This window comes from Ursus arctos, unplaced genomic scaffold (genome assembly GCF_023065955.2).
Source record: "Ursus arctos isolate Adak ecotype North America unplaced genomic scaffold, UrsArc2.0 scaffold_18, whole genome shotgun sequence".
Lineage (NCBI taxonomy): Eukaryota > Metazoa > Chordata > Mammalia > Carnivora > Ursidae > Ursus > Ursus arctos.
The window spans coordinates 24,283,685-24,300,803 of record NW_026622852.1 but is presented as its reverse complement, the minus strand read 5'-3'; the positions used below and the strand labels follow the sequence as shown (position 1 = coordinate 24,300,803).

The 17,119-nt window shown below is 50.2% G+C and overlaps 1 long non-coding RNA gene across 3 annotated transcripts in view; it reads right to left on the bottom strand.

Moving 5' to 3' along the window:
• The window catches only part of LOC113260524 (uncharacterized), a 44,368-nt gene that overhangs the window by 8,313 nt on the left and 18,936 nt on the right, over positions 1-17,119 (bottom strand). For all 3 annotated transcript variants that reach the window (XR_008959898.1, XR_008959899.1, XR_003317978.4), the window contains exons 5-6: positions 5,295-5,394; positions 1,276-1,402 (exon numbers count right to left, since the gene is read on the bottom strand). This is a non-coding gene — a long non-coding RNA (uncharacterized LOC113260524). The remainder of the gene's footprint in view (positions 1-1,275; positions 1,403-5,294; positions 5,395-17,119) is intronic.

The following is a 17,119-nucleotide window of genomic DNA, read 5'->3' as shown; positions in this document are numbered from 1 at the left end:
CCCTTTGAGCCCCTGTGCAGCACCATCCTAGGGAAGCAGGGAGGAGACAGCTGGGACCAGACCCTGCGTTCCATGGAGACCAGATGCACAGTGACCAGATCAGGGAAGTGTGGTGGGAGGCCTGGGTGTCAAGAGCCCCAAATTGCTCTCGACCCAGAGCAAGTTCCAGCACCACCCTGCCTCAGTTTCCCCTTCAGGATCAACAGGAATGTTCCATGAGATGATTTGATCCTTAACTTCCTCTCCAGCTCTAGCATTCTGGGATTCTCTTCTGGGGTTCCTTAAACAGTCTTAGATTCAGATGATGGAAGGGAGGAAGGAAGGGAGGAAGGGAAGGAGGAAGAAAGAAAAAAAGGGAGAGAAATCCCTTTCTTTCTTTCTTTCTTTCTTTCTTTCTTTCTTTCTTTCTTTCTTTCTTTCTTTCTTTCTCTCTCTTTTTGAGAAATCCCTTTCTCACAGCAGGTCTTTATGTTGGTAACAAACTGTGCTGAAGGCTTGGGTAGATGGAGAGAGTTTGCTTTGCATAAACCTAACACGTTCAAGGTGAATATTAGACATCCTTGTTTTTGGCAATCATTGTGGCTTCTCCACAGTAGCGCCTTTGTCCTGGCACCTCACCCTATTCAGTACCCGAGCCTCTGGCCATATCCCTGGTTTTCTTTAGCTTCTTATCTCCCCTCATCACTTTCCTCCCCTTGGTATACTCTAAATTTTGTTTTGTTTTGCTCAAGTATTCAACTGAGCAAATGTCAAAAGCATCACCAGCACAGGTGCTGAGATTTCCTTTAAGGGGACCCACTTTCCTCAGGTTTTGGAAAGCAGTTTGCAGCCCCCTCGCCACCCCACCCCTCATCACAAGGGAGTAGCACTCTCTCGATGATGACTGCCATTTAAGTGTCCATTCCCCAGACTGAGCTTCATGGAGACAGGGAACCACAGGTCTGGTTGTAAAAGCTAGCCCCTGGTATGCTGCAGGGGCTTAATAAATATTTGTGGGATGAATGGATGCGATTATTCAGATACCTCCCCCCCTTGAAGCCCACCTTCCTTTCTCTCTCTTTTTCTAGGGAATAGCTATGACAAAGCATTAGAAGACCCAGCTACTTTAATGGGGTCAGCTGTGGCAGATGCTGGTGGAATACCCCCGGGTAGGGCACTTGAGGCAAAAGCTGTGTTCTCCAAGGAGAGCAAGGTTAGGAGTTCTCGGTGAACCTCAGATTGGTGTGCATGTGAACCCAGCAGGGAGGAGACAGAGATGACTCTAAAGTTCCATACCTGGGTCCTTGATGGGCCTGGACGTAGCCGGGAAGGGCACCCAGCCAGCCCCTCTGGCACTGGCTATGCCTGGAGATCTTATCTGGGGCCAGGCTGATGCGTGGTACTGAGTCATTGGACCTGCGGCCTAGGAAACAGTTTTGATGTTGAAATGGGCCCAGAGGACGGAGTGGAGTGGGTGTCTCTAGTTTGCCACCAGCATAAGACATCATCACCACTCACCCTTCCTGTCATCCCTGGGTCACCTTCATGGTCACCACTCATCTCTGACCTTGTCACTCATTTGTCACTCTATCATCCCTGTGTCACAACCACTGGCCCTTTCTTAACCATGCTGCCACTTGACCCAGTTCCCATCACTGTGTTACCTTCTTCAGCAGGCCACCATCCCTGTCCCATCCCTGTGCTCAAGCCTGCTGCTTTCTCAGTCAACCCTGTCTTTATCAACTGCCTCTACCCCAACTCTGTCACTGGCTAGTTCCACTCCCATCTCCCTTGTCACCGTGATGTCACCACCTGTCCCTGTCATCCTCCTCACCTTTGTCACCATACCCCTCACCACCTGTCCCAGTCCCCACCACCTGTAAGTCCTCTGGACTGTCATCGGCTCCCCCTGTCCCCTCTGTTTTTTCACCAGCACTGCTCATCTCTGCTTCCCCGCTGTCGCTATCATCCACATCCTCCTTCTCTCCAGCTCCTCTTCCAGGTCCCCAGACGGGCTTTTCCCTCTGGTGTAGACATCCTCAAAGTGTGTGCCTCGGAGCCTCTGCCCTGGCCTTTCCAGACTCTGGCCTCCTCTGGGCTTCCCTACCTGGGATTCCACGCTACTTCCCTGCACACTGCCCTGGCACCTGCTTCCTTTCACCCCTAGGGTAGCTGGATCCGGGGGCCCAGCACTTACTCCCAGGGTATCGAGAGCACTGTTGGAAGCCTGGCCAGGAAGCCCTGACTCTTCTCTACCTGCACCCATGACATCTGGCATTGCTTCCAACCAGCCTGGACCTCAAGTCCCCATTTATTAAATTGATTTTTAGAATTCCCCGATGCCCCCTCAGACTATTACCTATCCCCTTATGATACACTGTCATGGCCCCCCAGTACCATGACATAGCACACTTATGATCAACTGCTAATTTGTATAATACTGTGTTTAAGGCCATCTTGCCCCCGGACAGGCTCTGGGAAGGTAGGAACCGTGTCTGTCTAGGCCGCTGCCAGTCCCCAGAGCCTGGCACAGTGCCTGGCTTCTGGTAGGGGCTCAGTGAATGTCTGTTGAGTGAAGAAATACTATTTATTGAGTACTTAACCGTGCCAGACACTGTGGTAAGTGCTGTACATATATTAACGTTCATTCTCTGTCATGTTTTGGTGTCCCTTTTCACTTATTTACTTTTGGGCATTTCAAGGGCTTTTAGCTGTTTTGGCACAAGCTCTTTTGACAAAGTTCAAGCAGAGAAGCACATTTCCAGTTATTCATCAGAAAGTGAGGACACTTAGAGAAAGTCAGTTAATCACAGAACAAGGAAAAACACTTCCTTGTAATTAGGGCAAAGAGAATTGCAGCTTGTAAGGTCACTTCTCGATTTCATGTTTCTGCTCTCTGAGGGAGGTGGAAGAAGCTGGGGGCTAAGGTGAGGGGGGAAGGGGAGTACCTGAAGAAGATCCTTTCTCATCTCTGGAAAGCAAGAAGTAGATCCTCACTGGTGTGTGTGAGAGAGAGAGAGAGAGAGAAGGGGAGGGGCGGAGGGAGAGTCTTTTTTTTTTTTTTTTTTAAGATTTTATTTATTTATTTGACAGAGATAGAGACAGCCAGCGAGAGAGGGAACACAAGCAGGGGGAGTGGGAGAGGAAGAAGCAGGCTCATAGCAGAGGAGCCTGATGTGGGGCTCGATCCCACAACGCCGGGACCACGCCCTGAGCCGAAGGCAGACGCTTAGCGGCTGTGCCACCCAGGCGCCCCTGGAGGGAGAGTCTTAAGTAGACTCCACACTGAGCGTGGAGCCCAGCATGAGGCTTAGTCACATGACCCTGAGATCACACCTTTACTGAAACCAAGGGACGGTTGTTCAACCAACTGTGCCATCCAGGTGCCCCCAAACTGATTGTTTTAAGAGATAAATAATAAAGGGTTAAAATAAAGCTGGATGTTTCTTACAGACTCTGTCCCAGTTATTTCATCCCTGAGAAAATAATTGGAGATGTAGAGAAAACCTTTGCCCAGAGATCTTCATTGCAATGCTATCTGTACCACTGAAACACTGAAATACAAATATATATTTATGAATGAAAAAATATATAAAATTTAAAAGTTGAAAAGACAGATGAAATAAAGTACGGTTTGACTCTTAGTCGTTGAAATCATGGTCCTGAAGAGTTCATTATTCTATAATCATGGCATTCAGTGAAAAGGGCATCATATGAACAGGCTTACACAGAACTGTTTTCAGTTATGTCAACAGAGTACTCAGAAAGATCAAAGCGTGAAAAGGAGCAAAGGGATTACTAGGTGTGGTGTGGTTTCTGAATTGTGAGCAATTTATTTTTATTTCTTGTAGTTTTCACCTATCTTTGATGGTCATTATCACTTTGATAATAAAACGATGCACTTGTAAAAATAATAAGGGCTGCCTTCGGTTCAGGTCGTGATCTCAGGATCCTGGTATTGAGCCAGTGGCTGGGGGCTCCCTGCTCAGGAGGAAGTCGCTTCTCCCACTCTCTCAGCCTCCCTGCCTCCCCACCATGTGTGCACGCACACTCTCTCTCTGTTTCTCAAATAAATAAATAAAATCTTTAACAACAACAACAACAACAACAACAACAGCAAAGAGGCAAGAATAATGTTTTCTGTGAAAGTGTCAGTACTTTATAGCCCTGCATTACTTTTTGATTTACTAGATTGTCAATCCTAGGAGGCCAGGCTTCTTGTCTATTTCTCAGTAGCAGGCCTGAATGAGAGAATGACTGGTAAAGTGTGATGGAGTTAATGAAATGTACTTTTTTGGGCCACATCTCTCACTAATTTTCTTTCTTTTTCTTTTTTTAAAAATTTCATTTTTAAGTAATCTCTACCCCCACCATGGGGCTTGAACTCACAACCCCGAGATCAAGAGTGGCATGCTCCATTGACTGAGCCAGTCGGGGGCCACTCACTAATTCTCATTTTAATTTTTCCGAGTAACCCCTTCTTACACAGAAGAAGTGTTTTGGGGGCAGCCTTGATCCGCAAAACCAAAAACCCTTACACACGTGACAGCACATTGAAGAAGCAATGTGAATTTGAGCAATTCTTATCGGAAATAATGAAAATAAGACCCGATTATGCACTAAACCTGCTCCTCCTCTTTGTTCCTGGTTCAGAGCAGGGCACGGCCCAGCCAGAAACCCAGAGTCACCCACACCTTCCGCTCCTGCACTCCCACAGTCCATCACTCCCCAGCACCCTTACAGCAGCCCAAACCCTTTCCCATCCCTGATGCTACTCTCTTGGTTCCAGCCACGGCTTCCTGCCTTCCTCAAGCAGCTGCCTCCTGACCAAGTTTCTCTGCTCCACTCTTGCTCTTCCCACCCAAATTCATGCCTTCTGAGCTACGGGCACGCTGGGCTTTCTAATACTCTAATCCACCCTGCTGTTTCCCTGTTCACAGCCTGTCAGTGGCTCCCCATCATGCTCAGGAACAAGTACAAGACGGTTCATGATCTGGCTCAGGGCAAACCGCTGTCATCACCATGCTCCCACCCTATCCTGCCACACAGAAGTTCGCTGTTGGCATTACCCAGGCTCCCTCCGGGCCTTTGCAGGAGTTGTCTCTTCTCCTGGGGAAAACAGTCCTTTCTGCCCCACACTTCCTTGCCTGGCTAACTCCTTCTCACCACTCAGCTGTTAAAGTGGATGTCCCTTCCTCCACGAAGTCTTCCCTGATGCCACCCTGAACTAGGTTCTGTCCCCTTCCTCTCAACTCCCACAGGCTTCTGTGTTTACTGCCTCTGATCTCTGCATCATACCTTCTTATTTTACTCACCATCTTCCCTATGTGCCTTGTAAGCCCTCCAGCTCTGGAACTGTGACCAGCTCTCCATCGCACATCAGGCACCTCCCCCTTGGTAGGGCTTCCATGGCTGCTGTTAATGAATGAATGAATAACAAATAAATCAAGTACTCTTGTAAGAATTTGTTAATATTTCTAATATTTCTAATACGCATAGAAGTAGACATTCAGAAAAAGATGTCCTAAAAGGACCCATAAATTCTCAAAGGAAGTGAAATTGTCTCACGATCTAAGAAATAATGCGGATTCGATAGGTCAGAATTCGGGGGTGAATTTGTAGTTAGAAACAGTGGGAGGGGGGCAGTGGGAGTGGTCCACCCCATCGGGGAGAAGTATTATACTACTGACATTGTTTAGAATTACTACTGATGGTGATGAGAAGAAACAGGATGACTTTTAATCAGTTTTAAATTCTGTGTTTAAATTCTCTGCTGTTGATACACCCTTACTGCTTGTCCCCAGGCAGTACTGTTTCCACCCCGTCCCCAGTTAGAATGCCACTGGCAAGAAACCCTGATTATGGAGTGACCCGTCTGTTTTCCTCCCTTTAGCACGGAGCTGGGAGTGATTTCAGAGGTGTCCAACCTCTCAAAACTCTGTTGAGCAAGGTCGTCCTCGACCAGAGTTGGGACCCTTCTGTGACTCCTCTGGCAGCCAGCTTCCTCAGGGGGACCCTCTGAGTCTGAGGCAAGGAGGCAGGGATGGGGGACTATGCATGGAGTCCAACCCTGGATCGAGCACTGCCCCTGCTACGAACACCGCTGAGGCCCTGAGCTCGTTCAGGGCTCACACTCCACAGTCCTTCTTAGGGCTTCACTTTGCTCACTCATAAAACTGTGGCTTTTAGTGACCTGGGCCCTGGGGTCCTTCATGGAATTTCCCAAGCTGAGAAAGGGATGTCAGCCATGGGCATGACAGGGAGTTGCTCCCTCAGGCTCCCTCTTTCTGTTCCTCTCTCTCACCTGAGTGAGACATTCTACCACAGGGGACTAGCTGGTTTGGGTGTGTCAGTCAGCAGGACGGCGGGCGAGTCTGGACAGGTGGACAGTAGAACCTGGGCTCCAGGATGGGGTGTGTGTATGTGTTGTGGAGAGGGGATAGATGAGGTGTATCCCAGGCAAAGGTCAAGGATGGGAGAGGTGGCTCCAGCAGGCTGGCTGTCCTTGCTTGGTGATGGCCTTCAGGAACTGCAGAGACACAAGCTGGGTTGGGCTAGGCCCTGGCTCTGCCATGGGGCTACGGGTGGAGAACAGCCATTTAGTGAGGTCACTTCTAGGGTGGGAGCCAAGGGCCCTTTCTGGGAAGAAAAGGTGATGTCATGAAAGCAGAAGGGATTCAGGTTAGACTGTAGGAGGGGCAGGTGATGGTGGATCAGGGAGCATGAGGTGCCTCTTTAATTAAGGTGCTTCCCAGAAGGGAGGGGAAAGCTGTACTACCCAGCCCCTCCATGGGAGAGAGGACTGTCTTGTCAGTAGGCAGGGAGCTGGGGAACAAGGTAGCCTCTAGCCCTTAGCCAGGGTTTGGGGAATTCACAGCTGAAGAGGAAGCCCTGAGACATCTAGTGCTTGGGTCAGACACCTGCCAGCTCTGGATCTCAATTGTTCCTCAGTGAAACAGGGAGAATCTTCTTGGTCTTTGCCTACCAAAGACAAAGTGTCCCCTAACCTGGTCACTGAAGACCACGGAGTCTCCATTATAAGTTACTTCTGAAGTCCTAAGAGCTAAGAGAAAACTCAGCTGAAATTAGGTCTGAGCGGGGTAGAAATGAGGGAGCCTGGACCTTTTGGGAGCAGAGTGGTGCTTTCGCATTCAAGTAGCCTGATCAGACATCCTCTCCTGAAAGTTCCCACGACAACTAGGAAACATTCTCACCCTGCCTTCCCTGACATTCTGAGCCCCTGGATTAAGCCCCTCTGCTCAGACCCCCACTTCCCTAATCCTGTCTCTTTCCCCCAGTGTCCCCCTGCAAGGCTCCTCAAACCCTCCCTGTTTCATTCCATGAGTATTTATTGAGTGCCTTCTATCGGCCAGACATTTTCTAAGCCCTGGGGATTCAGAGGAGAACAAGGTTGTTGGTGCTTGTGCTCATTCCTCCCTCCCCACCCCTAGAGGGAAAACAGGCCAGAAAATAAGTGAGGTAGCTTAGTCTTCACTGAAAGAGAGAAGGGCACATGGTTGTGGGAACCCAGAGGACGCCTCACATCCAGCCTAGGAAGGTGAGGGCAGAGGTAACGGAGCAAGTCTAGAAGGGCCAGTTGGTATTTACTGGGGAGGCTGTGGGGGACAGTAGAGGCAGAGGTCCTGAAGCTGCCCCAACAGGCTCACAAGAGCCCACTGGTATGTTTTCAGGAATTTTACAAACTGCTTACTAAACACAGCCATTATTAAAAATTAAATTATATAAATGATTTATTTTTAATAATTTATTATTTTTTAAAGATTTGTTTACTTATTTATTTGAGAGAGAGAGTGCACAGGAGCATGAACAGGGGGAGGGGCAGAGGGAGAGAGAGGATCTCAAGCAGACTCCCTGCTGAGCACGGAGGCCAACATGGGGGTGGCTCGATACCAGGACCCTGAGATCATGACCTGGGCCGAAATCAAATCAAGAGTCAGATGCTAAACCGACTGAGCCACCCAGGCGCCCCTTAAGATTTTATTTTTAAATAATCACTACACCCAGCGTGGGGCTTGAACTCACCACACCAAGATCAAGAGTGGCATGTTCCACCGACTGAGGCAGTCAGGCGCCCCTATTTACATCAATGGCACCTTTAAGATGGAGAAACTGTATAACCGTGTGCTACTACTCATGTCTTCGCAGCTCCTTGTTCAGTGACGTCATGTAGGTAGAGGAGGTAGCTGAGGCCCCGAGAGATTCAATACCCGGCAAGCAGCAGAGCTGGGATCTGAACCCAGGAGTCTTCCGAGGCTGTATCTCAACCCCCGTAGGTCACATTTTCAGGCTAGGAAGATAGTGAGACCTAGAGTGATGTTTTTTAACTTAAGGCGCACCCAAAGTGGACCATATTTTGAAGACATGCCTCGAATACAGCAGGAGCTTAAGGACAGTCTTCAGACCCAGCAGGACTTGAATTGGTGATAACAGATTATGAGGAGCCAGGGTAGGTGGGCTTTACCAGCTTCCTCCGTTTGTTGGGTGATACACTCCCCTGGGCTGCTCTGGCCTCCTGGTTCTCTGTTTGTGGACTGCGCCTCCATCCTCAGGGAGCTCACAGTCTCAGGGACAGACCCCGAGCAGGAATACACAGGGGGGAGGGTAAGGAAACTGCCTGGGCCCACAGTGGGGCTCTTGGCTCAAGTGTATGCAAGCTAAGAGGAACGAGAGCTGTGACTTATGACCGACGGGAGGGTTTCCATGGAGGGGCATAGATAGAAGGCTTGGGTTTGGAAGAGGAGAGGAGAGGAGAGATGGTAGGTTCTGCTACCATCTTGGTTTTTCCCACGGGGCATCTGTATGGCAGGAGTTCGATGGTAGCCTTTGAGGCACAGTGACAGACAGTTCAGCAGCAGATACATATATAAAAAATTATATATATATGTACATAAAATTGAAATTTGAATTTGAAAGGAATAGAGGTGCCCTTCTGTGGAAGTGGAGGATTGGGGGTTACTGGAGTCTGGTGGCAGGGCGGACCCCACGCTGGGTGTTGGTCCCCTGAGGCCACATCTGTCAGCTTGGGGCTTCCCATCCTGCTGGCTCAGCAGGTCCCACAGGTTGGCAGGTGACTCACCCTCACCCTCATATGACCCTGGTCCAGGAAGGGGCAGGGGGTGTATAGAATGGAGCACCTGTTGTTCATGTGTGTTGGGTATATGCTGCGTTACACGCTTGAGTCTGAGATGTGTGCCCATGTCTGATTACGTATATAGGCCGGTAAGTCCCTGGGCACACAGCCATGGAGCTGTGCAAAGATGTGGGCCATAGGTGTGGAGGGTGGGCACGATATGAGGCAGGGGTGATGTGGGTGAGCACATAGCTCTCCCCAGAACACATGAGCATGGCTGCAGGTGTCTCCCTGGAAGTGAAATGCAGCTTCAGAGCCTGGTGAGCCAGCAGAGGAGGCCTGGGTGGCTGGCAGGTGAGAAGGTTCTCTGATGACAGCTCACCTTCGCCAAGGAGGGCTTGGCTGGACCAGCTGGCAGGGCTGGGCATTCTAAGCCCATGGTGACAGCAGTGGTTTTCCCTAAGCTTATTCCTTAAGCCCCTGGCTGTGGGCCAGGGTGGCTCCCCCATCCTAACCCTGACAGGACATGCACACCCCACCTGCCACACAGGTAGGTCAGGAGCAGTGAGTGTGATGGGTGGGCACCAAGCCAGAGCTTTCTCTCATCCTCTCTGCAGGCAGGAAGGACAGAAGGGTCTGAGTGGCATCTGCTCTGCTGGGATACGAGGAAAGCATGTCCGCCCCGGGTCGCCCATGCCCCTGGTTTGGGTGGCACTGTGTGTGTTGGCATGCAATGTGTGTGCTTATCCACGTCTGGGTGTGCTGGCCCTGCCCCAGTGCCTGGGGCCTGGTGCTGCCTTCCCATCGTGGTCCACGATCTGAGAGATGCTTCAAGTGGGACAAAGAGCCTAGGCTAGCAACCGGAAAGCTGGGGTTCTCCTCCAAGCTTTCTCGTAGTGGCTTTGGGGAGGTCCCTTTGCCCTCTCTGGGGCTCAAGTTTCTCATCGTAAAGTGCAGAGGGACACTAATCCCTGCAGGGCACCTCTCTAGGCTGTAGGGTGACAGATTCTCATGGAGGGGTTGGAAAAGTTTGAAAGGCTTGGTCCTGGGGCTTCACAAGGGGAAGTGCGGAATTCCCTGCGTCTTTCAGCTATAGGACTAGGGGGTGAAAGCAGGTAACAACCTCTAGGGGACCTGCACTCTGCCCTACAAGGGCTGTTCAAACCTCCTGGGGAAGTGAGGTGTTTGGAGTTCTAGGGCTGAGCTTCAAAACCAATTAGCACAACAGGCTAAGACCTGCCCTTGGTGAGGCTGGGAAAGTCTGTCTACCCATCCCTGCACCTCCCAGCCCTACTTGCCTGCTGGGGGCGGGGGGATCAGCAGTGCCCCTAGAAGGATGTTGGGAACCAACTCCCAGCTCACCCTCTCTCGTATTCCACCCCCCCTTCCTTGGCCCCCACCCCCAGCTTGCTGTCTGTCAGGCTCACACTTCCTGAGTTCAGAGTTTTCATCCTGGGGCTGTAGGCTTAGCCAGAGCAAACAGACAGCACTAAAGTCAACAACACAAGAAAGGAAGCTGCACAGGTGATGTGGAAAAGAAAACTTGGAAGCCACAATGAAGGTGTGCAGGCTGGGCAGGATGGAGCAGTGTGTCTCCCCTCAGAGCAGCACCCTGGGGCTAAGACCGGTCCTGCCAATCTCTTGTGGGGTGTCTGAGGAGGAGGCTCACGGTGGTGCCTCCAGGGGACTCAGGTCAAAGGAGCGAGGTTAGATCATCAGCAGGGGGGACTAGTGCCCAGACTAAGGAGTGCTGTGAAAAGGATGTGGTGGCTAGGGAGAGGGGGTGCTTCCAACCCCTCCTCCCCGACTCCACGGTTGCTGCTACTGATTCGCAAAGCAAGTGAGAAGCTACTTGGAGGCCAGGGTTGTGGACGGAAGCAGGCAGGGAGGGAGTGAACAGTCTGGAACGAGCAGGATTGGAGCAGGATTGGAGCCCTGCCCCAGCTGCTCACGTCAGGGCTCAGGACCCTGGAGCCATGAATTCCCGGGATTCCCAAAACATGCTCCCTTTGCCCCACCCACAGGCACAGTCGCCCTCCCTGACAACCTATTTCTCTCCACTCAGGGCAGGTGGAGCTCAGTTCTCTTAACTTATGTTTGTTGTGTGTCTGCTACGCACAATATGCTATCTAGGCTGGGGCATCCCCAGCAGGCTGCCTGCCCCAGGCCCTGTCACGCACGCCTGGATCCCCCAGATGCCTGGTAAGCTGGCTGCCTGTTGATGGGGCTAGTGATTGCAGCGTGCCTGGGGCAGCCCCGCCCCCAGGCCCAAGAGGGCAACCAGGGAGTCAAGTCCAGATTGCTGAGGGGCCAGGCTGCAGTGGGAAGGGCCGAGAGACCAGACGCACCTGGCTGGAGCAGCCTGGAATCCGGGCGGAGGTCCATGGACTGTGGTCTTGCTGTCTGTGGCATGAGCATAGCATACTGTACCCTCAGTTGTTCTAGCTTGGCCCTGGCATCAGGCAAGAGTTGGTCAGGGCACAAGGGGTGGGGTGCAGGGTCCCTTTCTTCAAGCAAACATCCTTTCCACCTCTCCACAGAGTGGTTATTCTCTACCAGGCACTTGCCACACCGCTTACCAACTCAATCTATTCCAACAACCCTCCGAGGTGAGGGTGACTGTATCTCCATCGCACAGAAGAAGACACCCAATTAAATATCTTGCTCAAAGTCGCCCAGCACCAATTAAGAAGCCGAACTGGATTCAAGCTCACGTCTGCCCGACTATAAAGCCTGAGCCACGAACCATAGCTTACCACCTAGATGGGGGAGTCTCTCCCACAACAGCCAAACCCCAAACCAACCCCAGACTCAGGCTCCAGGCCAAGAGGTCCCTGAGTTTTCCGCTGCTCCTTTCTGTCATCACCTCAGTCTTTCACTCTTCTCAGAAAGCCTCCCTTATCTCGACTCCCCTCTTTGCACTAATTAAGCTGGTACCTGACACCCCACCATTAGTAGACCCCTTCTTTTCTAATGTGGAAGGATTCTGAAATTGATTTAGGCAGAAATCAAAGGATGAAACCAGAAGGGGAACGGCTGATGGAAAACTTGACAAGGGAGGGGTCAGGCTGCCACCCTCTGGAACCACTGACTGGTCAGCATAACTAATGCAATTGTCCATGATCTCGGGATAGGACACAAAAGGAAGCACTGAGTACTGCCTACAAAGGATTCTCTGCCCACCTGCCCTTAACCCTCAACAAAATCACACCTTTAGTGCTAACTTCCTGTATATTCTGAGACATGCACGGGATGGAGGAAAAGTTAAATGGCACCACAAAGAAGCAGACAGACAAATCCAGAACACGGACTTCCCACAGAGCCGCATTTACTCAACAAGTCAGTGACACGAACAGATCAGAGGGAGACAGGGGAGCAGCTGATTAAGAGAGCCCTAAATCCAATGTAATGTGTGACCTTGTTTGGATCCTGACTCAAAGCAACCAACAAATTAATGCAAAGAGACGTTTTGAAGTAAATGTGGGGACTCAGTAATTCCATGGGCTTGTTCATTTTGTTGGGTACAGCTTCGTGATTATTGAAGAAAATGTTCATGTATTTTAGAGATGCATACTGAAGAATGTAGGAGTGAAATGACATCATGGCTGGAGTTTGTTTTAAAATACTTCATGAAAAAGAGACTGATGAAACTAGAATGGACAGATTTGGGAGCAGTTTCGACAAGGCTGGACTGAAGCAGGTGAAGGTAGACATGTTTGTTAGATGAGCGACAGAAAGAGCAAGAGAAGGATGTTGGCTCACTTGTTTGGGAGCAGTGGGGTGACATGGGGGCAGGCGACAGGCCTGGGGAGATGGCAGCATTTGTGTGGTGGGAGAGGACACTGGGGACATGCAGGGCTGACTTCTCCATTGGACACGGAAGGTGCTTTGCCTGCTAAGATGTTCTATTTAAGGGCCTACAAAAAGATGTTTTGTTTTAAAATTAAAAAATGAACTCAGCTGAAGAAAATGTTTTAATACACAACATTGATATATTTGTCTTTAGACCAATGTGCTTGTAAAATATAATTTTTAATTTTTTTATGGAGGAAGGGGCCCGAAAAGGCAAAGGTGGCAAGGGCCATGAAGGTCAGGATGTGGCCATAGGGTGGGAAGACACTGCCCAGAGATGGAGCCTGAGGGAGGCGAGAAGCGTCTAAGTCTGCACTGTGGGGAACAATCATCGCCCTGGGCCTCCTACCACTGGGGGTCCTCCTCCTCTCTCTGTGTTCCATCCTTGCATCTCCCAAACAGAGATGCATTAGGGCACCCTCAAGCTGGGCGAGGCACCAGGACACCCGGCGTTGAATCACTCTGGACCCTGGGCTGTGAGCAGAAGACACTGTCTCTGCCTGTCCAGCCCAGTCTGGTCCAGCCTGCACCCCAGGGACCAGTGCAGGCTTGGGAAGAACCTCCATTGACACTGGTGGACGCCTGGGAAGTGGGAAGGCCCCACCCTGCCTGGGGTCTCTGCATTCCACCGAGCCTCCCTGGTGGAGGCTCAAAGCCTGTGGGTGCCTGTGCCCCAGTCGCTGCCCACACAGACTCATGTGCAGACTCTTTGTGCAATCACTGTGTTCCTGGAAAGCTGTAAATGAAATCCCACCTTCCCACGGGCTCATGCACTCATTTTCAAAGCTACTTTCCTACTGAGGGGGGCCAAGCTGTGAGCATTTCCTTATGGTCTCTACCCTTGTTTGTCCTCAGTGCCACGTCTGTGTGTGGAGAGGCCTCAGGATTTGGGCAAAGATGAGCGAGGCGGGAGGTATCTCAGGGAGCAGCTGACTTTACCCTTCTGGAGGCAGGCAGGGAGGCTGCCCCCCTCGGGAGACCCTAGTATGAGTTGGGAGACAGGGAAGTCATCTCACACTGGAGCTGCCTGGCCTCTGGGCCTGCCTCCTTTCTTAGGTGGAGTAGGAGAGTGGAGAGAGAGTAGCTTTCTCTGGGGGAGCTGAGATGGGCTCCCTGCCCACCCTGAGCCCCCCGTTCCAGGCCCACAGCCCCTGACCAGATCAGATAGGGCACGTTCCTGCAGTGAGCTGCCTGCTGACTGGGACTGGGCTGACGCAGGCAGGAAAATATTAACCCAGTGGAATGGGCACATGTAAATGTGTGCATGACTCTGTGTGTGTGTGTGTGTGTGTGTGTGTGCACGCACACACTCAGGTTTTCACATGCAAGACCAGACATAGATACATAGGTGCATACACAACACCTGCCCATTCACACATATACACGCTCACACACAAACATACACAAAGACACAAATGCTTCTCACACATGCAAATTCCCTCAGTATCATCTTCCAAATTCTGTCAGTGAGATTGCCTCCTCTAAGAAGCTCTCTCTGATAGCTGCAGTTCATACTGGAAAGTGGCAAGCCTGAGCTCTATGCTTCGTTTCTGATATTAAATTAGGCAACATGACATAGGCTTTAGAGTGGAACAGGCTTGTTTTTGAATTCTGGTTCCTTGAATCACAGGATGTCTGTCCTTGGGCCAGTGGCTGTGCCTCCAGGTACTCTCTTCCCTGGTCTCTGTCCTCTCTGTCCTGGAGGCCCAGGACAGAGAGAAGGATGAGAGGCCCGGCTGTGAGAAGTGGAGTCTGCTTGTTGGAGAGGGTTAAGGTTATATGACTGTCCTGGGCCCTGCCTGTGCCCGTCCCTCCCCAACCCCGTCCCCAGTTCTCCTAGGTGGGGGCACTGGCCTCCTGGGGCAGGGGACAGAGCCCTGATCGGGATGTTCTGGATCTGGGTGATCTTGAGCAAGTTGTTACCTTGCTCTGCATCTCAGTTTCCCTGTCTCGAGTTTGAAAGGGACCCTTACCTGGGTGAGGCTTAAGGGTCCTTTCGTTTTTGAGCAGAAGGAGAATCTCTATGATTGCAAGTGATTTCAGAGAGACCAGGTCCCCTGAAGAACCCGCGTTGTGTTCCCACGCCCATCCCTGCCCCTTCAGCCACAGCACTTCCTTTCTCCCTGATAGATACATGGGCTCCTGAGTTATACACCATATTCGGTGGCTCAAAAGAGTCTGAAAAAACCCCAAGGATAAAACAATTGGATTGGAAGTAGTTTGTGTGATAAGTTAATCAAACAGAATGCTGGTTGAAACAAATAGCTGAAATGATTAGTTTTTTTACACATTGATACTTTGGGGGATATTTGGGGGAGAAGTTCAGAGAAGTTTTAGCATCTTTTGGCAGTTTTCTTTCTTTATTCTGATTTTTTAAAATTTCTATTTGCATTTTCTTTCCTAATTGGATTTCGGCCTCTTGTGTCTGCCCCATGCTGTTCTTAATAGAGAAGAATTGGAAACATTTAGAAGAGGAGACAGTTGTGTGCTGTGTAGTCACATACAGATGTGGATCTAGGGGCGCCTGGGTGGCGCAGTCGTTAGGCGTCTGCCTTCGGCTCAGGGCGTGATCCCGGCGTTATGGGATCGAGCCCCACATCGGGCTCCTCTGCTATGAGCCTGCTTCTTCCTCTCCCACTCCCCCTGCTTGTGTTCCCTCTCTCGCTGGCTGTCTCTATCTCTGTCAAATAAATAAATAAAACCTTTAAAAAAAAAAAAAGATGTGGATCTAGATCCATCGGCATGGAAGGGTATTTTCAATAACGTTTGAGTGAAAAAAGTACTTTACAAAATAAGCTTCATTCTACTTATTATTGACAAAGTAGGGAGGGGGTGTGATATGTGTATACATAAAAAAATAAAAGGATTAGAAGGAAATTTACCAAAATGTTAGTAATAGTTGTCACAGAGGGAAAATGGGTCTTCTAAGTTTCCTTTGGCTCGTTTATATTTTAGGTCAGAACAGAAAAAAAGAAAAGGATCTGAGATTCCTTTTTATTTGTTTCCTATTAAAAAAATTTCCACTTTAGGGGCGCCTGGGTAGCGCAGTCGTTAAAGCGTCTGCCTTTGGCTCAGGGCGTGATCCCGGCGTACCGGAATCGAGTCCCACATCGGGCTCCTCTGCTATGAGCCTGCTTCTTCCTCTCCCACTCCCCCTGCTGTGTTCCCTCTCTCGCTGCCTGTCTCTCTGTCACATAAATAAATAAAATCTTTAAAAAAAAAATTCCACTTTAATGATAGACAATTATATCTGCTCGACTTGCTTGGCTATGTGTTCATAAATATTTAAATTTTCAGTTAGGTTGAACATTAATGTCCCCAATTACCAGCCCACATTGTAAGATTTTTAGTATAGTAAGAAATGGGAGGTGGAGAGCCACCTGGCTGGCTCAGTTGGTAGAGCATGAGACTCTTGATGTTGGGGTTGTAAGTTCGAGCCCCATGTTAGGCTTAAGCTTACTAAAAAAAAAAGTAAAAAAAAAAAAAAAAAAGAAAGTTGGTGAGCACTGGGGTGCTTCCAAATTTTCACTAACAAAAATGATGTATTGCAGACAAAATCAGAATAAGAAAACTAAATTTCTGCAAGAGGGTCGCAGTTTGCAGGGCTTGCCCTGTAGCACACTAATATTACCACTACGTTTTCAACCGATGTATCATTTCCACCAAATTAGTTCTTGACTTACTGGACCGCCGTGCCTTCATAAGCCTTTTCCTGGGCCTCGTCTGGATGGCAAAAGTGGTTGGGTGGGAGGACCGCATTTCCTCCAACCCTATTTCACAGATGAGGAAACAGAGGCCCAGGGGCAGGACGGAGCCACTTCTCCAGCCCTCTGCAAGCCACTCACAAAATGTGTTAGGTTTTCTCACAGTCCCACTGGGCTTCAAACGGCTTCAAATAACGACCACCGCCTCACCCTCTCTCACTCACCTCTGAGGACTCAGCTTCCCTGTTATCTCTTCCAGACGATTCTTGCCCCCCTCCAGGCTGGCTTAGCTGCTGCCTATATTCCATCCAACTTATCTCGGCGTATCCTAAGTCACCTGCTGTTTATCATCTCTCCCAAGAGACAGACAGGACGTGTCTTCTCTCCATCTGAGTCTCTAGCACCTCTCCCAGTAAATGAGCCTGGGGCTTGATCCCTGACTCCAACCAACACAGATCCCAAGTCCCTCCCCTCACCAACTTGATCCCAGCTC